Source organism: Taudactylus pleione, unplaced genomic scaffold (genome assembly GCF_031769625.1).
Source record: "Taudactylus pleione unplaced genomic scaffold, aTauple2 ptg000467l, whole genome shotgun sequence".
Classification (NCBI taxonomy): Eukaryota; Metazoa; Chordata; class Amphibia; order Anura; family Myobatrachidae; genus Taudactylus; species Taudactylus pleione.
The window spans coordinates 747,720-760,012 of NW_028284869.1; the positions used below are offsets into that span (position 1 = coordinate 747,720).

At 33.8% G+C, this 12,293-nt stretch overlaps 7 non-coding genes across 7 annotated transcripts; all 7 read left to right on the forward strand.

Annotated features, from left to right (window-relative positions):
• The first annotated feature begins 613 nt into the window (after positions 1-613).
• Positions 614-685, forward strand: TRNAG-UCC (transfer RNA glycine (anticodon UCC)). The gene has a single exon. It is a non-coding gene; the product is annotated as a tRNA-Gly (tRNA).
• A 1,067-nt stretch (positions 686-1,752) lies between these two features.
• On the forward strand, positions 1,753-1,824 carry TRNAG-UCC (transfer RNA glycine (anticodon UCC)). The gene has a single exon. It is a non-coding gene; the product is annotated as a tRNA-Gly (tRNA).
• Positions 1,825-4,725: 2,901 nt separating this feature from the next.
• On the forward strand, positions 4,726-4,797 carry TRNAG-UCC (transfer RNA glycine (anticodon UCC)). The gene has a single exon. It is a non-coding gene; the product is annotated as a tRNA-Gly (tRNA).
• A 2,901-nt stretch (positions 4,798-7,698) lies between these two features.
• On the forward strand, positions 7,699-7,770 carry TRNAG-UCC (transfer RNA glycine (anticodon UCC)). The gene has a single exon. It is a non-coding gene; the product is annotated as a tRNA-Gly (tRNA).
• A 2,182-nt stretch (positions 7,771-9,952) lies between these two features.
• Positions 9,953-10,024, forward strand: TRNAG-UCC (transfer RNA glycine (anticodon UCC)). The gene has a single exon. It is a non-coding gene; the product is annotated as a tRNA-Gly (tRNA).
• A 647-nt stretch (positions 10,025-10,671) lies between these two features.
• TRNAG-UCC (transfer RNA glycine (anticodon UCC)) lies at positions 10,672-10,743 on the forward strand. The gene has a single exon. It is a non-coding gene; the product is annotated as a tRNA-Gly (tRNA).
• Positions 10,744-11,390: 647 nt separating this feature from the next.
• On the forward strand, positions 11,391-11,462 carry TRNAG-UCC (transfer RNA glycine (anticodon UCC)). The gene has a single exon. It is a non-coding gene; the product is annotated as a tRNA-Gly (tRNA).
• The last annotated feature ends 831 nt before the right edge of the window (positions 11,463-12,293 follow it).

The following is a 12,293-nucleotide window of genomic DNA, read 5'->3' on the forward strand; positions in this document are numbered from 1 at the left end:
ACTTCAGTGGACATCATGTTTATTTATTCATTTACATTTTAAACCTATTTTGTGCATTGTATTAATATTTTCCATCATCAAAAGAAGTGCATTGCAGTCAATTACTGGATTAACAGTGTATTCTTTTCATTTTTTAAGATCATAAGCTCCTTAGAGAATGTTTCTTGTTTTGAAGAAATCAGGAATACACTGACCAAGAAATGCCCTTTCAACAAATGGGAAGCTTTCTTGGTATGTGTAGCACTTATGGGGTATGGACAGAGTCATGGCTTTGTCATTCACAGAATACTAGATTTATGGCATCTTAAAAATATCCAACTCTGAATAGTCTTATGTAAATTAGGCTATTAAATATATTTTCCTATTATCTGCTTTAACATTTGATTCAAATTCTCTTTTCCAAAAGTGCCAAAAAGTGGACTTCAGTGTACATCATGTTTATTTATTCATTTGCATTTTTAACCTAATTTGTGCATTGTATTAATATTTTCCATCATCAAAAGAAGTGCATTGCAGTCAATTAATGGATTAACAGTGTAGAGCATTGAAATCATATAATCAGGTGTTGTGGCTTACAGATTTGACTAACAAATGCCCTTTTGAAAACCAGGAAGCGTTGGTGGTATAGTGGTGAGCATAGCTGCCTTCCAAGCAGTTGATCCGGGTTCGATTCCCGGCCAACGCATAGTTTGTATTCAATTTTTAAGATCATAAACTCCTTAGAGAATTGTTCTTGTTTTGAAGGAATTAGGAATACACTGATCAAGAAATGCCCTTTCAAAAAAAGGGAAGCTTTGTTGGTATGTGTAGCACTGGCCAACGCATGATTTTTCTTGTGCATTCTTTTCATTTTTTAAGATCATAAGCTCCTTAGAGAATGTTTCTTGTTTTGAAGAAATCAGGAATACACTGACCAAGAAATGCCCTTTCAACAAATGGGAAGCTTTGTTGGTATGTGTAGCACTTATGGGATATGGACAGAGTCATGGCTTTGTCATTCAGAGAATACTAGATTTATGGCATCTTAAAAATATCCAGCTCTGAATAGTCTTATGTAAATTAGGCTATTAAATATATTTTCCTATTATCTGCTTTAGCATGTGATTCAAATTCTCTTTTCCAAAAGTGCCAAAAAGTGGACTTCAGTGGACATCATGTTTATTTATTCATTTACATTTTAAACCTATTTTGTGCATTGTATTAATATTTTCCATCATCAAAAGAAGTGCATTGCAGTCAATTACTGGATTAACAGTGTATTCTTTTCATTTTTTAAGATCATAAGCTCCTTAGAGAATGTTTCTTGTTTTGAAGAAATCAGGAATACACTGACCAAGAAATGCCCTTTCAACAAATGGGAAGCTTTCTTGGTATGTGTAGCACTTATGGGGTATGGACAGAGTCATGGCTTTGTCATTCACAGAATACTAGATTTATGGCATCTTAAAAATATCCAACTCTGAATAGTCTTATGTAAATTAGGCTATTAAATATATTTTCCTATTATCTGCTTTAACATTTGATTCAAATTCTCTTTTCCAAAAGTGCCAAAAAGTGGACTTCAGTGTACATCATGTTTATTTATTCATTTGCATTTTTAACCTAATTTGTGCATTGTATTAATATTTTCCATCATCAAAAGAAGTGCATTGCAGTCAATTAATGGATTAACAGTGTAGAGCATTGAAATCATATAATCAGGTGTTGTGGCTTACAGATTTGACTAACAAATGCCCTTTTGAAAACCAGGAAGCGTTGGTGGTATAGTGGTGAGCATAGCTGCCTTCCAAGCAGTTGACCCGGCTTCGATTCCCGGCCAACGCATAGTTTGTATTCAATTTTTAAGATCATAAACTCCTTAGAGAATTATTCTTGTTTTGAAGGAATTAGGAATACACTGACCAAGAAATGCCCTTTCAAAAAACGGGAAGATTTGTTGGTATGTGTAGCACTGGCCAACGCATGATTTTTCTTGTGTATTCTTTTCATTTTTTAAGATCATAAGCTCCTTAGAGAATGTTTCTTGTTTTGAAGAAATCAGGAATACACTAACCAAGAAATGCCCTTTCAACAAATGGGAAGCTTTGTTGGTATGTGTAGCACTTATGGGATATGGACAGAGTCATGGCTTTGTCATTCAGAGAATACTAGATTTATGGCATCTTAAAAATATCCAGCTCTGAATAGTCTTATGTAAATTAGGCTATTAAATATATTTTCCTATTATCTGCTTTAGCATGTGATTCAAATTCTCTTTTCCAAAAGTGCCAAAAAGTGGACTTCAGTGGACATCATGTTTATTTATTCATTTACATTTTAAACCTATTTTGTGCATTGTATTAATATTTTCCATCATCAAAAGAAGTGCATTGCAGTCAATTACTGGATTAACAGTGTATTCTTTTCATTTTTTAAGATCATAAGCTCCTTAGAGAATGTTTCTTGTTTTGAAGAAATCAGGAATACACTGACCAAGAAATGCCCTTTCAACAAATGGGAAGCTTTCTTGGTATGTGTAGCACTTATGGGGTATGGACAGAGTCATGGCTTTGTCATTCACAGAATACTAGATTTATGGCATCTTAAAAATATCCAACTCTGAATAGTCTTATGTAAATTAGGCTATTAAATATATTTTCCTATTATCTGCTTTAACATTTGATTCAAATTCTCTTTTCCAAAAGTGCCAAAAAGTGGACTTCAGTGTACATCATGTTTATTTATTCATTTGCATTTTTAACCTAATTTGTGCATTGTATTAATATTTTCCATCATCAAAAGAAGTGCATTGCAGTCAATTAATGGATTAACAGTGTAGAGCATTGAAATCATACAATCAGGTGTTGTGGCTTACAGATTTGACTAACAAATGCCCTTTTGAAAACCAGGAAGCGTTGGTGGTATAGTGGTGAGCATAGCTGCCTTCCAAGGCCAACGCATAGTTTGTATTCAATTTTTAAGATCATAAACTCCTTAGAGAATTATTCTTGTTTTGAAGGAATTAGGAATACACTGATCAAGAAATGCCCTTTCAAAAAAAGGGAAGCTTTGTTGGTATGTGTAGCACTGGCCAACGCATGATTTTTCTTGTGCATTCTTTTCATTTTTTAAGATCATAAGCTCCTTAGAGAATGTTTCTTGTTTTGAAGAAATCAGGAATACACTGACCAAGAAATGCCCTTTCAACAAATGGGAAGCTTTGTTGGTATGTGTAGCACTTATGGGATATGGACAGAGTCATGGCTTTGTCATTCAGAGAATACTAGATTTATGGCATCTTAAAAATATCCAGCTCTGAATAGTCTTATGTAAATTAGGCTATTAAATATATTTTCCTATTATCTGCTTTAGCATGTGATTCAAATTCTCTTTTCCAAAAGTGCCAAAAAGTGGACTTCAGTGGACATCATGTTTATTTATTCATTTACATTTTAAACCTATTTTGTGCATTGTATTAATATTTTCCATCATCAAAAGAAGTGCATTGCAGTCAATTACTGGATTAACAGTGTATTCTTTTCATTTTTTAAGATCATAAGCTCCTTAGAGAATGTTTCTTGTTTTGAAGAAATCAGGAATACACTGACCAAGAAATGCCCTTTCAACAAATGGGAAGCTTTCTTGGTATGTGTAGTACTTATGGGGTATGGACAGAGTCATGGCTTTGTCATTCACAGAATACTAGATTTATGGCATCTTAAAAATATCCAACTCTGAATAGTCTTATGTAAATTAGGCTATTAAATATATTTTCCTATTATCTGCTTTAACATTTGATTCAAATTCTCTTTTCCAAAAGTGCCAAAAAGTGGACTTCAGTGGACATCATGTTTATTTATTCATTTGCATTTTTAACCTAATTTGTGCATTGTATTAATATTTTCCATCATCAAAAGAAGTGCATTGCAGTCAATTAATGGATTAACAGTGTAGAGCATTGAAATCATACAATCAGGTGTTGTGGCTTACAGATTTGACTAACAAATGCCCTTTTGAAAACCAGGAAGCGTTGGTGGTATAGTGGTGAGCATAGCTGCCTTCCAAGCAGTTGACCCGGCTTCGATTCCCGGCCAATGCATAGTTTGTATTCAATTTTTAAGATCATAAACTCCTTAGAGAATTATTCTTGTTTTGAAGGAATTAGGAATACACTGACCAAGAAATGCCCTTTCAAAAAACGGGAAGCTTTGTTGGTATGTGTAGCACTGGCCAACGCATGATTTTTCTTGTGTATTCTTTTCATTTTTTAAGATCATAAGCTCCTTAGAGAATGTTTCTTGTTTTGAAGAAATCAGGAATACACTGACCAAGAAATGCCCTTTCAACAAATGGGAAGCTTTCTTGGTATGTGTAGCACTTATGGGGTATGGACAGAGTCATGGCTTTGTCATTCACAGAATACTAGATTTATGGCATCTTAAAAATATCCAACTCTAAATAGTCTTATGTAAATTAGGCTATTAAATATATTTTCCTATTATCTGCTTTAACATTTGATTCAAATTCTCTTTTCCAAAAGTGCCAAAAAGTGGACTTCAGTGGACATCATGTTTATTTATTCATTTGCATTTTTAACCTAATTTGTGCATTGTATTAATATTTTCCATCATCAAAAGAAGTGCATTGCAGTCAATTAATGGATTAACAGTGTAGAGCATTGAAATCATACAATCAGGTGTTGTGGCTTACAGATTTGACTAACAAATGCCCTTTGAAAACCAGGAAGCGTTGGTGGTATAGTGGTGAGCATAGCTGCCTTCCAAGCAGTTGACCCGGCTTCGATTCCCGGCCAACGCATAGTTTGTATTCAATTTTTAAGATCATAAACTCCTTAGAGAATTATTCTTGTTTTGAAGGAATTAGGAATACACTGACCAAGAAATGCCCTTTCAAAAAACGGGAAGATTTGTTGGTATGTGTAGCACTGGCCAACGCATGATTTTTCTTGTGTATTCTTTTCATTTTTTAAGATCATAAGCTCCTTAGAGAATGTTTCTTGTTTTGAAGAAATCAGGAATACACTGACCAAGAAATGCCCTTTCAACAAATGGGAAGCTTTGTTGGTATGTGTAGCACTTATGGGATATGGACAGAGTCATGGCTTTGTCATTCAGAGAATACTAGATTTATGGCATCTTAAAAATATCCAGCTCTGAATAGTCTTATGTAAATTAGGCTATTAAATATATTTTCCTATTATCTGCTTTAGCATGTGATTCAAATTCTCTTTTCCAAAAGTGCCAAAAAGTGGACTTCAGTGGACATCATGTTTATTTATTCATTTACATTTTAAACCTATTTTGTGCATTGTATTAATATTTTCCATCATCAAAAGAAGTGCATTGCAGTCAATTACTGGATTAACAGTGTATTCTTTTCATTTTTTAAGATCATAAGCTCCTTAGAGAATGTTTCTTGTTTTGAAGAAATCAGGAATACACTGACCAAGAAATGCCCTTTCAACAAATGGGAAGCTTTCTTGGTATGTGTAGCACTTATGGGGTATGGACAGAGTCATGGCTTTGTCATTCACAGAATACTAGATTTATGGCATCTTAAAAATATCCAACTCTGAATAGTCTTATGTAAATTAGGCTATTAAATATATTTTCCTATTATCTGCTTTAACATTTGATTCAAATTCTCTTTTCCAAAAGTGCCAAAAAGTGGACTTCAGTGTACATCATGTTTATTTATTCATTTGCATTTTTAACCTAATTTGTGCATTGTATTAATATTTTCCATCATCAAAAGAAGTGCATTGCAGTCAATTAATGGATTAACAGTGTAGAGCATTGAAATCATACAATCAGGTGTTGTGGCTTACAGATTTGACTAACAAATGCCCTTTTGAAAACCAGGAAGCGTTGGTGGTATAGTGGTGAGCATAGCTGCCTTCCAAGGCCAACGCATAGTTTGTATTCAATTTTTAAGATCATAAACTCCTTAGAGAATTATTCTTGTTTTGAAGGAATTAGGAATACACTGATCAAGAAATGCCCTTTCAAAAAAAGGGAAGCTTTGTTGGTATGTGTAGCACTGGCCAACGCATGATTTTTCTTGTGCATTCTTTTCATTTTTTAAGATCATAAGCTCCTTAGAGAATGTTTCTTGTTTTGAAGAAATCAGGAATACACTGACCAAGAAATGCCCTTTCAACAAATGGGAAGCTTTGTTGGTATGTGTAGCACTTATGGGATATGGACAGAGTCATGGCTTTGTCATTCAGAGAATACTAGATTTATGGCATCTTAAAAATATCCAGCTCTGAATAGTCTTATGTAAATTAGGCTATTAAATATATTTTCCTATTATCTGCTTTAGCATGTGATTCAAATTCTCTTTTCCAAAAGTGCCAAAAAGTGGACTTCAGTGGACATCATGTTTATTTATTCATTTACATTTTAAACCTATTTTGTGCATTGTATTAATATTTTCCATCATCAAAAGAAGTGCATTGCAGTCAATTACTGGATTAACAGTGTATTCTTTTCATTTTTTAAGATCATAAGCTCCTTAGAGAATGTTTCTTGTTTTGAAGAAATCAGGAATACACTGACCAAGAAATGCCCTTTCAACAAATGGGAAGCTTTCTTGGTATGTGTAGTACTTATGGGGTATGGACAGAGTCATGGCTTTGTCATTCACAGAATACTAGATTTATGGCATCTTAAAAATATCCAACTCTGAATAGTCTTATGTAAATTAGGCTATTAAATATATTTTCCTATTATCTGCTTTAACATTTGATTCAAATTCTCTTTTCCAAAAGTGCCAAAAAGTGGACTTCAGTGGACATCATGTTTATTTATTCATTTGCATTTTTAACCTAATTTGTGCATTGTATTAATATTTTCCATCATCAAAAGAAGTGCATTGCAGTCAATTAATGGATTAACAGTGTAGAGCATTGAAATCATACAATCAGGTGTTGTGGCTTACAGATTTGACTAACAAATGCCCTTTTGAAAACCAGGAAGCGTTGGTGGTATAGTGGTGAGCATAGCTGCCTTCCAAGCAGTTGACCCGGCTTCAATTCCCGGCCAACGCATAGTTTGTATTCAATTTTTAAGATCATAAACTCCTTAGAGAATTATTCTTGTTTTGAAGGAATTAGGAATACACTGACCAAGAAATGCCCTTTCAAAAAACGGGAAGCTTTGTTGGTATGTGTAGCACTGGCCAACGCATGATTTTTCTTGTGTATTCTTTTCATTTTTTAAGATCATAAGCTCCTTAGAGAATGTTTCTTGTTTTGAAGAAATCAGGAATACACTGACCAAGAAATGCCCTTTCAACAAATGGGAAGCTTTCTTGGTATGTGTAGCACTTATGGGGTATGGACAGAGTCATGGCTTTGTCATTCACAGAATACTAGATTTATGGCATCTTAAAAATATCCAACTCTAAATAGTCTTATGTAAATTAGGCTATTAAATATATTTTCCTATTATCTGCTTTAACATTTGATTCAAATTCTCTTTTCCAAAAGTGCCAAAAAGTGGACTTCAGTGGACATCATGTTTATTTATTCATTTGCATTTTTAACCTAATTTGTGCATTGTATTAATATTTTCCATCATCAAAAGAAGTGCATTGCAGTCAATTAATGGATTAACAGTGTAGAGCATTGAAATCATACAATCAGGTGTTGTGGCTTACAGATTTGACTAACAAATGCCCTTTGAAAACCAGGAAGCGTTGGTGGTATAGTGGTGAGCATAGCTGCCTTCCAAGCAGTTGACCCGGCTTCGATTCCCGGCCAACGCATAGTTTGTATTCAATTTTTAAGATCATAAACTCCTTAGAGAATTATTCTTGTTTTGAAGGAATTAGGAATACACTGACCAAGAAATGCCCTTTCAAAAAACGGGAAGATTTGTTGGTATGTGTAGCACTGGCCAACGCATGATTTTTCTTGTGTATTCTTTTCATTTTTTAAGATCATAAGCTCCTTAGAGAATGTTTCTTGTTTTGAAGAAATCAGGAATACACTGACCAAGAAATGCCCTTTCAACAAATGGGAAGCTTTGTTGGTATGTGTAGCACTTATGGGATATGGACAGAGTCATGGCTTTGTCATTCAGAGAATACTAGATTTATGGCATCTTAAAAATATCCAGCTCTGAATAGTCTTATGTAAATTAGGCTATTAAATATATTTTCCTATTATCTGCTTTAGCATGTGATTCAAATTCTCTTTTCCAAAAGTGCCAAAAAGTGGACTTCAGTGGACATCATGTTTATTTATTCATTTACATTTTAAACCTATTTTGTGCATTGTATTAATATTTTCCATCATCAAAAGAAGTGCATTGCAGTCAATTACTGGATTAACAGTGTATTCTTTTCATTTTTTAAGATCATAAGCTCCTTAGAGAATGTTTCTTGTTTTGAAGAAATCAGGAATACACTGACCAAGAAATGCCCTTTCAACAAATGGGAAGCTTTCTTGGTATGTGTAGCACTTATGGGGTATGGACAGAGTCATGGCTTTGTCATTCACAGAATACTAGATTTATGGCATCTTAAAAATATCCAACTCTGAATAGTCTTATGTAAATTAGGCTATTAAATATATTTTCCTATTATCTGCTTTAACATTTGATTCAAATTCTCTTTTCCAAAAGTGCCAAAAAGTGGACTTCAGTGTACATCATGTTTATTTATTCATTTGCATTTTTAACCTAATTTGTGCATTGTATTAATATTTTCCATCATCAAAAGAAGTGCATTGTAGTCAATTAATGGATTAACAGTGTAGAGCATTGAAATCATACAATCAGGTGTTGTGGCTTACAGATTTGACTAACAAATGCCCTTTTGAAAACCAGGAAGCGTTGGTGGTATAGTGGTGAGCATAGCTGCCTTCCAAGGCCAACGCATAGTTTGTATTCAATTTTTAAGATCATAAACTCCTTAGAGAATTATTCTTGTTTTGAAGGAATTAGGAATACACTGATCAAGAAATGCCCTTTCAAAAAAAGGGAAGCTTTGTTGGTATGTGTAGCACTGGCCAACGCATGATTTTTCTTGTGCATTCTTTTCATTTTTTAAGATCATAAGCTCCTTAGAGAATGTTTCTTGTTTTGAAGAAATCAGGAATACACTGACCAAGAAATGCCCTTTCAACAAATGGGAAGCTTTGTTGGTATGTGTAGCACTTATGGGATATGGACAGAGTCATGGCTTTGTCATTCAGAGAATACTAGATTTATGGCATCTTAAAAATATCCAGCTCTGAATAGTCTTATGTAAATTAGGCTATTAAATATATTTTCCTATTATCTGCTTTAGCATGTGATTCAAATTCTCTTTTCCAAAAGTGCCAAAAAGTGGACTTCAGTGGACATCATGTTTATTTATTCATTTACATTTTAAACCTATTTTGTGCATTGTATTAATATTTTCCATCATCAAAAGAAGTGCATTGCAGTCAATTACTGGATTAACAGTGTATTCTTTTCATTTTTTAAGATCATAAGCTCCTTAGAGAATGTTTCTTGTTTTGAAGAAATCAGGAATACACTGACCAAGAAATGCCCTTTCAACAAATGGGAAGCTTTCTTGGTATGTGTAGTACTTATGGGGTATGGACAGAGTCATGGCTTTGTCATTCACAGAATACTAGATTTATGGCATCTTAAAAATATCCAACTCTGAATAGTCTTATGTAAATTAGGCTATTAAATATATTTTCCTATTATCTGCTTTAACATTTGATTCAAATTCTCTTTTCCAAAAGTGCCAAAAAGTGGACTTCAGTGGACATCATGTTTATTTATTCATTTGCATTTTTAACCTAATTTGTGCATTGTATTAATATTTTCCATCATCAAAAGAAGTGCATTGCAGTCAATTAATGGATTAACAGTGTAGAGCATTGAAATCATACAATCAGGTGTTGTGGCTTACAGATTTGACTAACAAATGCCCTTTTGAAAACCAGGAAGCGTTGGTGGTATAGTGGTGAGCATAGCTGCCTTCCAAGCAGTTGACCCGGCTTCGATTCCCGGCCAACGCATAGTTTGTATTCAATTTTTAAGATCATAAACTCCTTAGAGAATTATTCTTGTTTTGAAGGAATTAGGAATACACTGACCAAGAAATGCCCTTTCAAAAAACGGGAAGCTTTGTTGGTATGTGTAGCACTGGCCAACGCATGATTTTTCTTGTGTATTCTTTTCATTTTTTAAGATCATAAGCTCCTTAGAGAATGTTTCTTGTTTTGAAGAAATCAGGAATACACTGACCAAGAAATGCCCTTTCAACAAATGGGAAGCTTTCTTGGTATGTGTAGCACTTATGGGGTATGGACAGAGTCATGGCTTTGTCATTCACAGAATACTAGATTTATGGCATCTTAAAAATATCCAACTCTAAATAGTCTTATGTAAATTAGGCTATTAAATATATTTTCCTATTATCTGCTTTAACATTTGATTCAAATTCTCTTTTCCAAAAGTGCCAAAAAGTGGACTTCAGTGGACATCATGTTTATTTATTCATTTGCATTTTTAACCTAATTTGTGCATTGTATTAATATTTTCCATCATCAAAAGAAGTGCATTGCAGTCAATTAATGGATTAACAGTGTAGAGCATTGAAATCATACAATCAGGTGTTGTGGCTTACAGATTTGACTAACAAATGCCCTTTGAAAACCAGGAAGCGTTGGTGGTATAGTGGTGAGCATAGCTGCCTTCCAAGCAGTTGACCCGGGTTCGATTCCCGGCCAACGCATAGTTTGTATTCAATTTTTAAGATCATAAACTCCTTAGAGAATTATTCTTGTTTTGAAGGAATTAGGAATACACTGATCAAGAAATGCCCTTTCAAAAAAAGGGAAGCTTTGTTGGTATGTGTAGCACTGGCCAACGCATGATTTTTCTTGTGCATTCTTTTCATTTTTTAAGATCATAAGCTCCTTAGAGAATGTTTCTTGTTTTGAAGAAATCAGGAATACACTGACCAAGAAATGCCCTTTCAACAAATGGGAAGCTTTGTTGGTATGTGTAGCACTTATGGGGTATGGACAGAGTCATGGCTTTGTCATTCACAGAATACTAGATTTATGGCATCTTAAAAATATCCAACTCTAAATAGTCTTATGTAAATTAGGCTATTAAATATATTTTCCTATTATCTGCTTTAACATTTGATTCAAATTCTCTTTTCCAAAAGTGCCAAAAAGTGGACTTCAGTGGACATCATGTTTATTTATTCATTTGCATTTTTAACCTAATTTGTGCATTGTATTAATATTTTCCATCATCAAAAGAAGTGCATTGCAGTCAATTAATGGATTAACAGTGTAGAGCATTGAAATCATACAATCAGGTGTTGTGGCTTGCAGATTTGACTAACAAATGCCCTTTGAAAACCAGGAAGCGTTGGTGGTATAGTGGTGAGCATAGCTGCCTTCCAAGCAGTTGACCCGGGTTCGATTCCCGGCCAACGCATAGTTTGCTTTCAATTTTTAAGATCATAAACTCCTTAGAGAATTATTCTTGTTTTGAAGGAATTAGGAATACACTGATCAAGAAATGCCCTTTCAAAAAAAGGGAAGCTTTGTTGGTATGTGTAGCACTGGCCAACGCATGATTTTTCTTGTGCATTCTTTTCATTTTTTAAGATCATAAGCTCCTTAGAGAATGTTTCTTGTTTTGAAGAAATCAGGAATACACTGACCAAGAAATGCCCTTTCAACAAATGGGAAGCTTTGTTGGTATGTGTAGCACTTATGGGATATGGACAGAGTCATGGCTTTGTCATTCAGAGAATACTAGATTTATGGCATCTTAAAAATATCGAGCTCTGAATAGTCTTATGTAAATTAGGCTATTAAATATATTTTCCTATTATCTTCTTTAGCATGTGATTCAAATTCTCTTTTCCAAAAGTGCCAAAAAGTGGACTTCAGTGGACATCATGTTTATTTATTCATTTACATTTTAAACCTATTTTGTGCATTGTATTAATATTTTCCATCATCAAAAGAAGTGCATTGCAGTCAATTACTGGATTAACAGTGTATTCTTTTCATTTTTTAAGATCATAAGCTCCTTAGAGAATGTTTCTTGTTTTGAAGAAATCAGGAATACACTGACCAAGAAATGCCCTTTCAACAAATGGGAAGCTTTCTTGGTATGTGTAGCACTTATGGGGTATGGACAGAGTCATGGCTTTGTCATTCACAGAATACTAGATTTATGGCATCTTAAAAATATCCAACTCTGAATAGTCTTATGTAAATTAGGCTATTAAATATATTTTCCTATTATCTGCTTTAA